The 12,232-nt window shown below is 52.0% G+C and overlaps 1 protein-coding gene and 1 long non-coding RNA gene across 5 annotated transcripts in view; both read right to left on the bottom strand.

Annotated features, from left to right (window-relative positions):
* Window positions 1-12,232, bottom strand: part of LOC122385119 (calcitonin gene-related peptide type 1 receptor-like) — a 137,659-nt gene that overhangs the window by 4,605 nt on the left and 120,822 nt on the right. The gene's annotated exons all lie outside the window — the stretch shown is intronic.
* LOC122385122 lies at window positions 3,241-10,551 on the bottom strand. The gene is made up of 2 exons (XR_006257165.1): window positions 10,443-10,551; window positions 3,241-4,315 (listed from the first exon to the last, which is right to left on the bottom strand). It is a non-coding gene; the product is annotated as an uncharacterized LOC122385122 (long non-coding RNA).

Raw genomic sequence — 12,232 nt, forward strand, 5'->3', positions numbered from 1 at the left:
TTCCGCCACATGCATATCCCAATGCAGAAGTGGCCTGCTATTGAGTTCGCATTTCATTTTGAATCAGGCGATGCATCAGCTGCAGACAATGTGCATGCAGCAGCGAGAGAAGATATCTGCATAAATGAATGCAGATTCGAACTTAATGCTGCGTTCGGATTCACATTGTGGGCCCAGCAAACGCACACTTGGTATAAACAATGTCTCTTGTGATAGTTTAAAACTCAACACAACTGGCGGGTACGAAATCCCGGTCCCATAAAAGACTGACATGAACATCGCGACTGACATGATGTGGCATGGGTCAGGGATCAGATCTGTCCGCCAGATCCCCGCCGATCCATGAGCAGGCATCCATTTCCTGATAACACTCCGGTTAATGGACAGACGATTCTCTCCGTTCCATCAAGCTTACGTAAACTGGAATGGATGATCGGTGAACGCTCTTGATATCCTCAGACCAGGGGGCGGACAGCCGAGGGGCACTGAGGACCCGGGAGACGCCGGCTGCGGTCGAACCGTCGCCATGGCCACACTCACCAGCGGGGAAGGTATGGGGATGTGTCACATGCCGATCCTCGGCCTCGACTTCTCAGCTAGCGGTGACTGGTGGTGAACAGAAGGCCGCGTGCAGGGGATTATCACCAAGGACAGCACAGCGGGGTGGATTCTGAAGGTTAACGAACGAAGCGAGCCAATAGAGCCACCGGTCGCCACCGGCAGTAGCGAGGGGCTTGACGGGATTAAAACCCGTTGCTCAACTCAGTAATTAACTGATAGGTGGCCGGCTAGCTCCTAAGACTGTGATAGCAGTGGACGCTGCACGTTGTGATAAGAGTTAATTATGCGGGGCACGCGCTCGCCGTATTGGGCGAGAGCATAGCGTTTGATTTAAGGCTCGAGTGCAGCGAAATGACCAGCGTAACTCAGCCTGAAGTGCAGCTCCAATTAATTTCGTGAGGGAAAGAGCGTCTCTTCCACCAGAAGAGATAATACGTTATGCGTCTGGAAGTTGAGATGATTGCCGTACAGGCAGAAATATGTAGTGACTGTTAAAGTTTTTCTTTTAAATTTTCGTGCTCATTAGTTAATTTATGATAGTGAAGGTCAGCCAGCTAGTTTCACGCAATGGCTTCCGCATTCAGAACATTACATTGTCCATAAAAAGCTCCAGAGTCCTGAACAAGTTAAAGAGCACGATAACTTCTAATAAAAAACCATCTCTGTATTGTACCTACAGAATACATATAGCCTGATGTGTATATCGGTATGTAGAGCCTGATAACATGTGAAATTACTGCCGCCATTTTCGCAGTGATTGAGTTAGCGCTGAGTACAGATCGACTGCAGGCCTTATGCGACCGTCTCGATGAGTCGGGTGTAATCAAATAGATGCAGTTGCATGATGCATAATCAAATAAACCATTTTCTGAGTATGAACGATATTCACAAAGTTTACCCATACCAGCCGGGTCCAGGAGCATTTCATCCGAGTAGCATACGCTGATATCCCAAAGGAGGCCGATTAGCACACCTAACTAACCAAGTTTGTCCCATCAGCTGACTTTGAACGTCAGCCGTGCCTGCGACGTCATGTTACCGAGACGGCCGCACCAGGCTGCTTGCAAACTACTTCAAAGTTAGCAGAAACAGTGGGGTCAATATTCGTGTCAGCTGCATATTGTTATATTTTAAACGGCAAATGAGCTCTCTAAGATGGCAGCGAACACTGCTAATATCCAGCACGTTCAACATGCCGTAAATCGACATAGGAGCTCTTCCATTTATTAATTGTTCATCACACATCTGCCACCGCGTGGATCGACCACACTGCTGCGAAGTCCATTGTTCAAAAGGATTAGACGATCCATTGTGTTGCCATTAAACGATTAAAGACCGACAAACGCCTCCTTATATCATACTTGCGATGCACTACCAAAAGAGGTTATCTCATCTCATCTCATCTCATCTGTATTTCACATACATGCAACATATATAAGGCATGACAAACGTCCTGGGATTGGTGCACAGCCCAAGTGTCTGTTATCTAATCGGCTAGCTTCACTAGCTACACAATTCATAATTCCTGTCATTTCGTAAAATGCCCAAGCACAACAATAATCCTTAAAAGCGTCGTGCATAGCAAGAGCTTAGCACGGCATTTGCGCATATACCGACCGGACAAAGTGTGCCGGTAACCACGGTTACGGTTGCGGTTGCGAAACGTAACCATGGTTAGGCACGCGTAGGCCGGTCTTCAACTACAGCGTTAAAGCATCATCAATCATGCGGCAAAATGATTAAACTTCACCACTCTAACAGCTTTTAACGTGAAATACCAATCATCCACCCAAACTTTCCACGAATAATGGACCTCCCAATATCGCTTTAGGCCCAGAGCATGACCGTTTAGCAAGTGTTAGGCAGTACTCGTAAATTCGTTCGCCCTGTCGGCTGCAGGATTCGTCGAGGGCCGTAATTTCCGATGCAGTTGACAGTGCCGGTTGCAAGGTTATGTCAGGTCGACGGACGATATGGGATCATATTCATCGCGGCCGATCGATGCAGCGCACACTTTGTGCCCCTGTGTGAGAGGACTCTATTCTAGATAGGAGGTGAAACAGTGCTTATCTGGGGACTGACTTATAGAAAGACTGAGTAGGTATCTGCCATCTCCCACATTGTATAGTTGCTAACCTTAGCAGTAGCACAGTCTTACTGAATTTTTTATCAGAAGGCAACAACTTTAGTCTAATAACGACTTACCATCTTTCTGCCTTCATTGTATGTGCACATATCATGGACCAGGAGGCTCTCCCATTCACTGCCATGAACTATGAACTTTGAGCTAGCTATGAACGATGTCAGAGATCCCGCTCCGACGAACCCAATCACACAGCCGAGCGTCGACTCTATTCCGTGCAACAGGCGACACTCTGACTGCCATTCCGGCGAACCGATCGAACCAAACGGCGGACCGATCGGACCAGACGGCGGACCGGGTGACACCGGCGCGGCGACCGACAGATATTGCACCGAGCTCGCCGTTCGGGACTGACAGTTGCCGCCGCCCGCGGCACCGGTCACGTCCGCCTCCCGGGGTAGGTTGGACAGATCGGGCACACCTCCGGACAGAGATTCATCGCTAGGGATATCAAACAAGTGAGTGATACTTCCTATTGGAGTTACGGAACTGTGGAGAAGAATAGCTGTGTTACAGCCATCTAATAATGCGATTCTGTGACATAGCTGTATTATGCCGTAAATTCTGAAACGAACAGAAAATCGTATGAAACAGTCGTTAAATCGTTAAGAATGAAGTCAGCCATTAACTCATTGCACAGTACATAGCAAAAATTAATCATTTCAACCAACTTACATCGTTTGCGCCTTTCTGCCTTTCAATTCATCCAAACAATGCGGAACGTTCGTGACGCCGCCACGCGGCCGAACTCTTTGCCTCCACCGCGCCGCTAATGCCTTTCGCCGACGGACGACGAGGCAACCAAAATATACGGCCCGCGACACTCGCGGTTACATGGCTCCTCTAAATTTGGTAAACAAAATTTACTTCTCTAGCAACTCCCACACACTTATCGCCACGCATATGACTGCGCATGACTCATAACTTCTCATAACGCTTAGGTGAGCACTTCTCACGGCACGTGTGACTCCCCATGACACTCAAAATGCACCTTTCACAACACGAGTGGCTCCTCGTAACACTTAGGAATGCATTCTCACAGCGCGTGGCTCCTCATAACACCACAGTCCGATCGTGAGAGTGCGTGTCTCGGCTGACACAACTCCCTGCCGGTGAATAGGTACACACACTGGCTCCGATCAGTCAGATGTCGGATAGCGACGGCCACCCGCAGATGGAGCCACCACCCTTGACCATCATCGCACGGCCACATCAGCCGCTCGAGTCCTCCATTCACCGAGTCTGTATCACATCTCACCCCGCTCGGCGCCCGGGCTGAGAGTCGCCACGGTCAGCTCCCGGTCTCTGCCGCGCCGGCCATGCCGCTCAGCGCGTCAGGCTGACGATGCCGTGCACAGGCCGCTCCAGGTCCCGGCCTCCGGAGCGAACCTTCACCTTCCTCACCAGGCCGTCACGGCTGGGCACGGCCTCGACGATCCGGCCCAGAGGCCAGCTGCCTCTCGGAGATTCCTCCATCAGGAGCACGACGTCGCCCGGTTGAACGTTGGGCCTCGCCGACCTCCATCGTCGGCGCTCTTGGAGTGAAGACAAGAGCTCCGTCCTCCATCTTGACCAGAAGCGGTCTGCTACTAGCTGGACTCTACGCCAGCGCTGGCGAGAGTAAGCATCTGCTGACTGGAATCTACCAGGGAGGGGCAGTACTCGTCTAGTCTTTTGAGTTAGTATTTGGTTAGGTGTTAGCGGTTCTACAAGGTCAGTTTGGGTCATGTCGGGAGAGGATATGGGACGGCTGTTCATGATTGCTTCAGCCTCCACCATCACTGTTCTCAGCGTCTCGTCGTCGAGCTGACCGGCGTGGCTGATCAGTACAGCGCTGAGTGCAGCTCTTGCGGAGCGAATCATCCGCTCCCACGTGCCGCCCATGTGGCTGGCGCACGGCACATTCATCTTCATCTCGACGAGATCACAGTTCTCTTTCAGGAGCTCCCTTTGAACTTTCTCGTGGTCCATTTCTTTCAAAGCTTCTTCCATCGCGTTCTTCCCGCCGACGAAATTTGTGCCCCTGTCGCAGCGTAGCGTTCTCACTGGGCCGCGTCTACCGACAAACCTCCTGAAAGCATTCAAGAAGGAGTCTGTCGTGAGGGAATTGGCCGTCTCAATATGCACAGCCCTTGATGCCATGCAAGTGAACAGAACTCCCCATCGTTTGAGCTCGCTCCGCCGTTCCTTGATGTAAAACGGGCCGAACAGGTCCACTGCACTGTGCGTGAACGGCTCGGCAGGGCTCAGGCGGTCTTCCGGCAGGTCAGCCATCTTCTGCTCCACTGGAGATCCACGGATCTTCTTGCAGGTCACACAGGCCAGGATGTGGCGCGAGACTACACCTCTGGCTCCAACTACCCAGAACCCTGCAGAGCGGATCTCCGCTAGGGTCATCCCGCGGCCAGCGTGGCGGGTTTTCTGGTGGCAGTGGTCGACAAGTAGGCAGGTGACGTGACTTGCTCGCGGGAGGATGACTGGGTGCAGCTCAGTCACTGGTAGTTCTGCCCTTCGGATCCTGCCGCCTACATGAATCAATCCATCGGCTCCAAGGAAAGGATCCAACCTCACGAGCCTGCTGGTCTTCTTGACGTTCATCTTCACTTCATCAGTCTTCTTCATTTTCTTCAACACTTTCAGCTCTTCTGGGAACGCTTCAGCTTGCGTAGCCCTTATCATCGCTGTCTCTGCTCTTTGCAGGTCTTCAACCGTCAGTGGTTGTCCAACTGAGTGGCGCCGTCCCTGCAGCACGTCCATGTACCTCAGACATAGCGCAACAGCTCTCTTGGCCCGGTGCCAGGTCGAGAAACGCTGAAGTCTCTCGGTCACGGTGGCACGGGGACGTGTCTCTGATGCAGCAGTCTGAAACGTAACGACTGGCCGAATGGTGTGCTTCACCTCGGGGTCACTCTGGTCCACAGTTGGGCTCACGTTCTGATCCGGTAGTGGGTCCGCACTGTTCAGGAATGCTGGTCCGGACCACCACAGGGTGCTGTCTCTGAGTTCGGCGGCGCTCGTGCCTCTTGAGGCGAGGTCAGCTGGATTCATCTTGGACTCGACATACCGCCATTGACGGGGCTCGGTACGATCCCTAATCTGTTGGACTCGGTTTCCCACAAACACGTGGAAGCGTCTGGCCTCGTTGGAGATGTAGCCAATGGCCACCTTGCTGTCGGTCCAGAAGAATTCGGCGACACTGCCGAGGTCAAGTTCTTTCTGAAGGAAACTGCTCACTTGAACGGAAATCAGTGCTGCGGTGAGCTCGAGGCGAGGGACTGTAACGGGTTTGGAAGGAGTCACCCTGGCCTTACTCATCACAAGTCTACAGCTGACTCTGTTCTGGTCGTCTATGAGGCGGAGGTAACTGCACTGACCGTATCCATGCGTGCTGGCATCGGAGAAGTGGTGCAGTTCCACTTGTTGCAGGGCTCCGAAGTCCATCGGTGTGTAACATCTTCGAATTTTCAGGGTTGACAGGGTCTCTAGCTCTGACATCCATTCATTCCAGCGCATCAGCAGAGTCTCTGGGACTGGTTCGTCCCAGCCGAGACCATCACGGCACAACTCCTTTAGAATCTGCTTTCCTCTCAGAATAAATGGAGAGATGAAGCCGAGGGGGTCAAATATGGAGCTAACCACAGACAGCATCCCCCTTCTAGTTGGTGGTTTCTCGTTGGGCTTCACACTGAACTGAAGTACGTCGTTTTCTGTGTCCCACTCTATGCCAAGAGCTCGCTGGATGGGCAGCCTGCCCGCTCCGGCTTCCAGACTCTGCGTAGTAGAGCAGCGGCTCTCTGGCGGCACAGATTTCAGGACTTCAACGCTGTTAGACGACAGCTTGTGTAGTTCAAATCCACCCTGCTTACACAACTGGCGAGTCGCGTCGATGAGGCGCACAGCTGTGTCTTCGTCATCTACGGACGTGAGACCGTCGTCGATGTAAAAGTTTCTTCTTACGAAGTCGGCAGCTTCTTTTCCACTTTCATCTGCGTAGCTGTCGGCTGCTGTTCTGAGGGCGAACATAGCACATGCTGGTGAAGATCTTGCGCCGAACAAATGTGTCGTCATTCGGTACTCCTCGGGCTCCTGATGCACGTCACCGTTTTCCCACCAGAGGAACCTCAGGAAGTTACGATCGGTTCTGTTGACCCCCACCTGATTGAACATGCCTCTGATATCACATGTAAGAGCGATCGGTTTCATCCGAAAACGACAGAGGATTCCAGCGAGGCTGTTCGTCATGTCGGGTCCTTGCAATAGATGACTGTTCAGCACCTCTCCCCCAAATTCGGTGCTACAGTCAAAAACGACACGGATTTTGTCCGGCTTCTTCGGGTGGTATATGCCGTGGTGGGGCAAATACCATACCCTGCCATTGCTGAGCTGCTGTTCATCTGTTGGGACCTTCTCAGCGTGACCATTGGCGATCGTGGCTTCCATGAACGTTGTGTAGTCACGCCGGAATGCATCATTTCGTACTAGCTTCGAGCGGAGTCCTTTGAGGCGCTGCACTGCTGCAGCTCTGTTGTTCGGCAGTCTGACGTCTCCCTTCAGCGGAAGCGGCATCTCGTAGTGCCCGTCTTCTTTCTGATGGATCTCTTCGGACATCATCTTCAGGAACATCCTGTCTTCAACTGACTGTGGTTTCTCCTCTCTTGTCTCCACAAAGTCCTGTTCAAACATCTCATGAAGCTGCTGAGGAGTCATCTCATGAGCTGTAGTCCTGAATGCGAAGTGACACAGCCTGCGGGTTCCTTTTCCTGCGTCGATGTACTGGCATCCAGAATTGATGTTCTCGCTGTCACAGACAGGGCCTACAATGCCCCATCCCAGTACGGTCCTTACAGCCCACGGGTCGTTGTCGTCACCTGTGATGACGTCTCTGGGCTTCACGGCTTTTGGGCAGTTCATCCCGACGAGGAGGCCGATTCCAGCTGCAGGGTAGTACAGCGGTATCTCATCTGCGATCGGCGCCAGGTGAGACCACTTCCTGGCAGACTCTCTTCTGGGGATGCACGAACGCTCTGCTGGAATCACCTCACGCGAATAGCACTGAGGAAGGACGATGCTGTCACCTCCCTGCACAGGCTCAATCACCAGGTCATCAACGACTGAGCTGGACACAACTGACTGGCCCGTGACTGTCTTCAGCTCCAGGGAGACTGGCTGACCCTGGATCTGGAGAGCCTCGCAAGTGCCGCCTGTCACAAAGCACGCGTCAGACTGTGGGTCAAGGACAGCATAGGTTAGAACCTTGACATCAGGGTGCTCCCTGTGACGAACGAACACAGGCAGGATCATTGAGTGGACGCAGCCTGGTCTCTTATCTCCAACTCCGGACATCACACGCAGGGATGTAGCTTGGAGCTGGTCCGTTGCTCCTTCAGGCCGACTGCTCCTCCTCTGAGTCTCAGCATCTCCGCGCTGAATGAGGTCCCTCCGAGTTTCGCTGATTGCCCTGCTCTGTGCTGCAACAGGAAACTTGTCATCATGAAGGGCAGTGGGGTGACCTTTTCCACAGGTTTCACACTTCATCTTCCTTTGGCAGGACCGCCAGACATGTCCACGCCTCAAGCATCCTCTGCAGAGCCCATACTTCATCACTGCAGCCTGCTTCTCTTCAAGGGTCATCTTGGTAAACTGTTCACACTCTGCCACTGGGTGAGCGGCAGCAACTGAAACACCTGAGCGGTCAGAGCACACCACACACCCTGGTCTGACAACACTGTGGCTGTCCCTCTTTGAGGCTGGTGCAGCAGTCGTCTGGAGCGCTCTTACAACTCTCCGGTCTCTGCGCACATCCTTCTCTTCTTTGTTGGCAGAGTCTTCGACGGGACCACAGGCCACTCTCGCTTCCTTCGCCAGGAACTTCACGAATTCCTTGAATAAAGGATATTCTGCTGGCTCACCATCTTGTGGCTCATACAGTCGCTGATCCACATATCTTCTCCAGCGATCAACCACATGTTTGGGCAGCTTCTTCAACATGTAGCTGTTTTCATGCTGGTCGTCCAACACCTTCAAGTGCCCAGACGTCCTTGACAAGGCATCACACTGCTGAAGAAAGTCTGCAAACTCTCTCAGAGCCTTGCCATCTCCACTCTTGATATTTGGCCAGTTTCGGATCCGTCGTTTGTATGCAGCTGCTCGTACAAACTCGTTTCCATATCTGTCATTGAGTCTGTTCTTTGCCTCTTGGTAAGCATCTTCTGTCCGCAGCTGGATGAATCCAAGAATTGCCGCCTTCGCTTCACCTTCAGTGTATTTACCCAGGTAATGCAGTCTTTCGATTGGAGAGCTGGTCTTGGCTTCTATGTATGTTTCAAATGACTTGAGCCACAACTCAAACTTTGCCACATCACCATAGAACACGTCCGGTTCCAGAGCAGGCAGGTGGCTCTGCTTCACTTCACGCTGCAACAGATTTACGAGGCCCTGGATAACATCCATGCTCTGCTCTTGTTCACTTGTCTGTGGAGCATGGACATTTGACGCTGGCCTTTGCTGCTGACTTGTCTGTGGGACTCGGGTTCTTGGGGCAGCATCTTGGAGTGGCAGGTCCAGCATCAACTGGGACATGCGTCTTGCTGTCGTTGCTTGGAATGCATCTTGGTTTCTGGTGTTGTCATTCATATCTCTTTCAAAATCATCAATGGCTCTTTCCCTTGCTTGGCTGACAGCAAACTCTGTCATCAACTTCATGTCTTCCTCCTCACACTGCAGTTCCAGTTTCCTCTTGTTCATTTCTTGGCTTTTCTTGATAACAGCTGCTCTTGCTGCCAGTTCTGCTTGCTTTTGTCTCTCCTTCAGCTTGGCGGAGCTCAACGTCGAGCTTCCCCCATCTGAATGTTGACTGACTCTAGACAGAGCAGTTCTTGACGTCACAAAGAGGTTTGAGGCACTATCTTGAGGTTCAACACCATCAGCAGGCATTTCTTCGGGCTTGATGTCCGCAAGATACTTCAACACCTTTGCCTTCATGGCATCATTGTCATCAAGCTGACTCAAATGCCTACTCACGTGGTAATCAATCTCATCATCTGGAAGCAGGGACCTTAACTCATGATCAGATGACGTCAGCTCCTGACACAGCTTCAGCCAGTTCTCGAGCTCAGCTTTGACACATCCTATGCCTTCGTTTGCAGACATAACTTCAACCAGCCTCTGACCACTGGACCTTACTGCACTCAATGCTCTCTTGTACACCTTTTGTTTTACACCGAGTTGATACTGAGCTCCCTTCTCTGTTGTCTTACGACTTCTCACGCCATCTGTCACATCATCTGCATTTTGATGCTCAGCCATCATGGAGTGAGAGGATGACCAGGGAATTCAGGTAATGAAATTCAGCCACAGGAAAACAATCAATGTCTACACAAGGTGACAGAGGAGACAATATCATACGTCTACAACTACAGGTGACAATTCGGAGTTGCGTAGAATTGGTCAGGTAAAATCAGTTCATGTAGGTTGTGTTAGTACAGGTCGTCAGCAATTCAGGAGGTCATAGTAACCCGATCAATACAGATCATATGAAATTTGCTATTCGTGGCTAGACTACGATAATTTACTGTTACAGCCATCTAATAATGCGATTCTGTGACATAGCTGTATTATGCCGTAAATTCTGAAACGAACAGAAAATCGTATGAAACAGTCGTTAAATCGTTAAGAATGAAGTCAGCCATTAACTCATTGCACAGTACATAGCAAAAATTAATCATTTCAACCAACTTACATCGTTTGCGCCTTTCTGCCTTTCAATTCATCCAAACAATGCGGAACGTTCGTGACGCCGCCACGCGGCCGAACTCTTTGCCTCCACCGCGCCGCTAATGCCTTTCGCCGACGGACGACGAGGCAACCAAAATATACGGCCCGCGACACTCGCGGTTACAAGCTGATAGAACCTTTTGGCACAAATCGATGGACGACAACACATGTCCCAGTTGCTACGAAGGCGAAGGAAAACTAGATTAACCTCGCTGGGGGACAGGGAGGTTTAGAAGAGATCTATGACCTTTCGCCACGGCAGCACTACCCACAGGAACCACGGCGATTTGATGCAAATGTTCACCTGTAAGTACCATCACTGTGGTGCTGGACTTGGGCCGCTCCATGCCAGATGGGTGCCAAGCAATATCAGAGGCAACGCTGACGGACTGTTCAAAGCAGTCTCCTCTCGATCGTGAAGTGAATCTCGACCCAAACAGCCGCTGTCCGATCTTCCGACTTCCTGGCGACTCCCGAGCGCGCCCGGAGCCCCGCCCGACCTGCCGACTTTCCCGAGTCACCCGAGCGCCGCGTCATTTATCGTGCTCGGTCTCGGCGGGCGTCGCGGGCCGGCGGCACGGAAGGACGTCGGCGGCGGAAGAGGATTGAGGGTGTCATTCCGACCACTCTGTGGGGGCGCCCCGGAAGGCTCCGCACGAGAAATGGCGGTCCGCTGAGACACATCGCGACAGGCCGTGATTGGTCGTGACAAAATGGTGATCGGTCGTAACGGAATGGTGATGAGTCGTGACGGAATGGTGATTGATTGGTGTCCGAGGAGTGAGAACAGATCGATGGTCACAGGTGTGAGCGATGTGAATGATCTCCGACCTCCGCAACACCGACTGTGACAGGTGATCGATCACCTTTTTCTGCTCTACTGGACGTGGTTTAGTATGAAGTTCTCACTGCCTCCGTCCAGTAAAACTGGCGGCAGCATTTACACGCCTATATTTCACATGAACTCCTACTTTTTGACTGACCGTTCACCTCCGCCTGTCTGTGAGCTTCTCCTCGCCATCAGTACGACTGTGTCAGCTCTCACAGTCCTAGACTGCTCACCTCCGCCTGTCTGTGAGCTTCTCTTCGCCATCAGTACGACTGTGTCAGCTCTCATAGTCTCCGTGGAAACCTCAGCCGTCGCCGCCACCGGCCAGAGCTCGCCGCACCTTCCCGTGTTTACCCTACCGTCTGCACCACTTTCGGACAAGGTGCGAGTCAACAACTGCAGACCAAAGTGGCGCTGGTGCCACAGCGGCGCGGCACAATATTCCGCCGGGCAGTGCCACAGGTTGCCGGAAGCCGACGAGAGCAGGGAGGATATTGGTCGCCGGCTGCAGCCATGGGCTGTCGCGGAGGGAAATTGTCTCAGGAAATCTCCGGCAGCTGCCAGACGATGGGACTGCGAGGCGCAGCTCATCGGTAGGTCCGCTGGTGACCCGACCTGGGTCGATGTTGATGATCGATAACCACAAAAATTGATGCGAGCAGAAAGGCAGAAAATGACTACGCATGTAGGTCTACACTCTACACTCTTCATTTACAATACCGAAGGTATAGCCATAAGGCCATATTTGAAAGACGACGGACCAGGCTCATAAGCAAGCGTAAACAAACGCAAAAATATGGTTGGTCCATTGACCTCAAAGGTCAATGGGTTGGTCTTTTGTCACGGCGGAGGAACCAGGCACGCGTTTTTTATTGATAAGATGCTCTGTGAATATCGTACATGTAAGAAGTCTACCATCTTTTCAA

The sequence above is a fragment of the Amphibalanus amphitrite genome, unplaced genomic scaffold, assembly GCF_019059575.1.
Source record: "Amphibalanus amphitrite isolate SeventyFive unplaced genomic scaffold, NRLGWU_Aamphi_draft 000209F_arrow, whole genome shotgun sequence".
NCBI classification, from domain to species: domain Eukaryota; kingdom Metazoa; phylum Arthropoda; class Thecostraca; order Balanomorpha; family Balanidae; genus Amphibalanus; species Amphibalanus amphitrite.